At 39.1% G+C, this 4,589-nt stretch overlaps 1 long non-coding RNA gene across 1 annotated transcript in view; it reads left to right on the forward strand.

The window, feature by feature from the left end:
* The window catches only part of LOC127430298 (uncharacterized), a 5,850-nt gene extending 1,580 nt beyond the window's left edge, over nucleotides 1-4,270 (forward strand). Inside the window, exons 2-3 of the long non-coding RNA XR_007895433.1 lie at nucleotides 1,784-1,924; nucleotides 3,135-4,270. This is a non-coding gene — a long non-coding RNA (uncharacterized LOC127430298). The remainder of the gene's footprint in view (nucleotides 1-1,783; nucleotides 1,925-3,134) is intronic.
* Nucleotides 4,271-4,589: the final 319 nt, after the last annotated feature.

A 4,589-nucleotide genomic window follows, 5' to 3' on the forward strand; every position in this document is an offset into this window, starting at 1 on the left:
TCTGTCTGTGAGAGAGAGATTTGTACCGTATTTTAGCGTCTTGCAATCAGCACGGGTACAGTTTTATTTTTATTTATTTTTTATTTCTTTGTGTGTATGTACTTAAAACAGCTGGCAAGTTTTTGTCAAAATTATACCTGATGATATTGCTGGGAGATATAACGTTTATCGATGATAAACTTTTGAGTAATTGTCTATATTTAGCCTTTGTTCTACATCTAGATAGCCGATCGAAACAGGTACATATCGCTAAAAACGCAAGCAGTTCGGCAAAGTAATACACACAACTAGCTAACTGAATCACAGACATGAAATCAGCCTGTTAGGAAGTATTAGCAGGAAGCCCTGCTGTTATCAATCAGGCTTGGTAATTTAATATCGTTGTGTACTTAACAAGACAGCACTGACAATGCAATACAACAGCTGTCGACTGAACACAACAACAACTCCGACATCACCATTGCAGTTTATTTATGTACTATTAGTTAAACGTTTTTACATGATCCAAAGCTGGTGATGTTTTTTTGCCGGTTGGCAATCCAGTTTATGGTGCATTACCGCCACCTACTGAGCTGGAGAGTGAAATGTCACAAGAAAGGCTGTGTCTCGTTTGGAAGGCTGCATGCTAGGTAGGACGCGTCCTTTGAAGGCTGCAGTATATTGAGTGTCCTCGTTTAAATGAGACTGTCTTCGTAGGACGAACGGAAACGGAACGTAACATGGTTGCTATAACAGCACGCCACTCTTTAACAAGCACCAGCGCTTTGAGTGAAAAGAGAACAAAGTCCCTCTGGAAGGGAATATATGAGGTAAATTTTTGGAGAGATATAATGATGTAAAGAGAAAAGAAAATAGATTTTACAGTTGTACTTTTAGTCTAATACTTTATTTTAATTATATATTAATATAATTATACATATTATATACTCTGCACCCATCTACTGAGGTACTTCAACTTGGGAATTAACATTCCTTGTGTTTGAACATCATATTTACGGGCAAATTGGCGTCATTTTATTTATTTTTTTAGACATTTCCGTTGAAGCAAAGAATTGTGGGTTGTGAATGCCCACGAAGGATACACCTCATGCATCCTCCGAATTCCCGTAAAAGAAGGTCGCGTTCGAAGTGTCCTACTCGCTTTTCTGAAACGAGACAGCCTCCATGACATATGCGGATGACATCAAAAAGAGTTTACACACCTTATGTAGGATTAAATCCTAAAATTAGTGTACTTTAAAGGTAGCTTACCCTATGGAAGTTATGTTTAATTATTTCTTGAGGTCTAATAAACATGTGGAATGCAGTTCTGCCCCCATTAATGATATGAAACGTACAGTATATATCGTGATAAATATCAGTATCGAACGATATGAAAAAAATATTGTGATAATATTTTTGGGCCAAATCACCCAGCCTTACCTAATGATATCGCATTACACTGCATTGCTTGTGTGTGCATTTTTTTACAAGTTCTGGTAGAATCCTATTAATATCTCGGATTTTTCAAAGATCATACATTTACAATTTTTTAGTAGAGTATTTTTTTAAAATATGTAAAAGATGAAACGTTTAGTGACTTGAGACTCGACTCGGGATTGTGATGAAAGACTATCCCTTTTAACTACCAGTTGTTCCACTTCACCTGTATTCACCCTACCTTTTTAATTTATTTTTTATAGATTTGTACCAGACTAGTTTAAACTTTAATGTGATAAAATTACATGATTGAAGACTAGATACATGTTTTGCATGTTTTGTTGATGCAATCTGGACTCTGCAGTTGCGACAGCTACAACACCTGTGTTATTTGACCTGCCCTCTGTCGCTGCTACCAAGGTGTGACCATTTCCCAACTCAAGCAGCAAATATTTGCAGAAGCCTTTGGCAAATTCTTCACATGTGCATGACACGGAGTTACTAGGTGAGGTAAACATAAAATCTCTCTCTCTTCTGCTCTCTTTTGCCGATCTCTTTCACACACATTATGTATCTCTTTTTTCCTGTACCTAAATCTGCTTTAGTCTCTCTGACTATATTGGCTCTTGCTGTGACTTGAAGAAGAACTGGTTAATGCCTATCCCTTTGGTAGAGACAAGAGGAAGACTGATGGCAAGAGATTTAATGTAGGGTGACAGGTTGCCTGGCTTGTCTGAAGGAGGCCAGATCGGACTAAAAATTGGTGCCAGGGCCTTGCATTCTTCCATCTTTGATTGTGCTGTGAGTGAATCACATTCTTTGCAATCATTATGGCTGATTGAGAAGGAAGAAACAGGAGCTGACCATGCTTAAACAGCCCTGCAGCCTGCCTGCCCTACCGGCAACTGCATGGTGGCATTGCTCTCTTTGGTGGAGACTTGCATTAGGTTTTTTTTTATTTTTTAACCCATTGTGCAACTTCACACCTGTTTGGCATGATCTCTGGGAACTTGACTGCTGACTGTCATCAGATACACCAAGCACAGGCCAAATAAGCAGGGACACTAGTTTCCACTGTTACAGTCAAGTGTTGTTCCAATGTAAAAGGATTAAGTAATAACTCAACATATTTAAACAGAGTCTTAGAATATTCAACGACTGCGAAATTTGAGGAAAAATGACTATTTCCAGCTTTAGGGGATTTAAAGGGTTTGTTTATCCAAACTTTCTCAACCTCATGCCGTTCCAAACTTGAATTACTTTTCTTTCTTGCATCACACAGTCTAGCACAAAGTCCTAGCTGCTCTCTCCCTGGCCACCATTTACTTTGATTGCATGGAAAAGAAGGCCAGTGTATCTCAATAATGACTAAGGACAGAGCAGCGTGGGAATTTTTTGGGTTGGAACGGCAGGAGTGAGTAAACCTGTGGGTGAACTATCCCTTTGATGCCTTTACTACTCTGAAACATATTGCATATGGTTATTTAATGCATCTCACAAAATCCAGTAATATGTATGGCCCCCAAAGAGATTTTTAGCTCTTCCTTTGCCTTCTTTATCTGTCAGTTAATGTTACTCATGCTTTTGCTTGGAAGGTATTGCACTGAGTTAATGTGCACTGCCAATTATAGTGCTGTCCTGTTTAAGATGCAGACCTGAAGCACTCACATGACTGGCTCCGTAATTAATCTGCCTGATTTATTGGAAACATGCAGGGTCTGCACAGCTCCTGGCTTCCGTCCTTAGGATGTCAGCCTCTGGCTGTGAAGAATATGGGGGAGGGAGAAGAGGGTTGCTGGGTACCCTGAGTACATCAAACATCTGTGTCCTTGGTCCGCAGAGCAACACCTTTCCACTTATCTTCCTCATAACAAAGCAATGAAGTAGGCTGGGGTTTTCGGGCCATTGATGCAACGCTCCTGAAAAAGTGCAGTGCCTGTTCCCAGCTTATTGGATGCCGTGTCTCGTTACGTCCACATGAAATGTCCTAAGCGGATGTCTCCCTGCCCCATTTCTATCTTTCTCATTTCTTATGAAGGATCCTCCAGGAAACAAGAACAGCTCAAAGGGAGTGGTGCAGGGGTCAGAATATGCCCTTGCAATATTTTTTTTCTGCAGCATGTAATGTCAGCTTGTACATTAACAAAAGAGTGCAACAGCGCAGTCAGAGGTGTTATTGGGCAGAGTATGAGCAGAGCGACAGGAGAGTCCTTACAAGAAAACATAATCATTAAAAGTACTATAAAATAGTACTTCCGTTCATGTCCATATGGGCCTAACATATTCAAAACCTTATACTTAAAGGTGCTCTCAATATTATTTTTATTTTTTTTCCGTTTATGTTGTCCTAGCAGTCATCTTATACTGACACCTAGTGGCATGGATGAAGCATCATGCAAAAGTTTGACTGATTCCATTGTAGAAAAGCGCTATTAGAAGTGAGCCATGATTCATTTATTTGAAAGTGAAAGGGTCAGATAATAGTGGGATTACCAAGATAAATTACAGAGTATGCGGCTGGTCATGTGATCTTAACATGTCCCAGTCCATGTAAAATAAAACGGCTTTTATTAGGCTATTGATATAACTGGAGTTGTCAGAGTCTGTCTCCCTAATTTTCTTCAAGGACTCTTATTTTGAAGTTTTCCCCTGCACTACATCTCCCAGTATCCACTGCCCTCATCACTTCCATCTGTTCCTTATTATCCTCACCTGTATTCCATTCCCTCATTTAGTTCTTTGTGTATAAATACCCTCTAGTTTTGTTAATTGATTTGTCAGTCCTTGAAGTGTTACATTGAGTTATTGAAGTGTTACGTTGTGTAGTTGGTTTGTAATGTTTATTGTTTGTTTCCACTCCAGTGATTATTATTAAATGATTGAAAGGTTCTACTTCTGAGTCTCTTCCACTCTGGACACCAACATTACAGGAGTCTTCTCAATGTGCATGATTATAATAATAGTTCCCAGAGTTGTTAGGATTTCTTTATGCATAAAACCTTGTTTAATGAGGGAAAATTAAGGAGGGTAATCAACAGGTGTACCTTAAAAAGCTGAGCAAATACCTTCATAAAATTACTGTAGTTCCATTCCTAGCTACACTAAAGATTTTCATTTCCACAAGCTTCACAGCAGAGCTGGGTAAGCTACTTTAGTTCCCAAGCTAAAAT

The sequence above is a fragment of the Myxocyprinus asiaticus genome, chromosome 39 (genome assembly GCF_019703515.2).
Source record: "Myxocyprinus asiaticus isolate MX2 ecotype Aquarium Trade chromosome 39, UBuf_Myxa_2, whole genome shotgun sequence".
Taxonomy (NCBI): Eukaryota; Metazoa; Chordata; class Actinopteri; order Cypriniformes; family Catostomidae; genus Myxocyprinus; species Myxocyprinus asiaticus.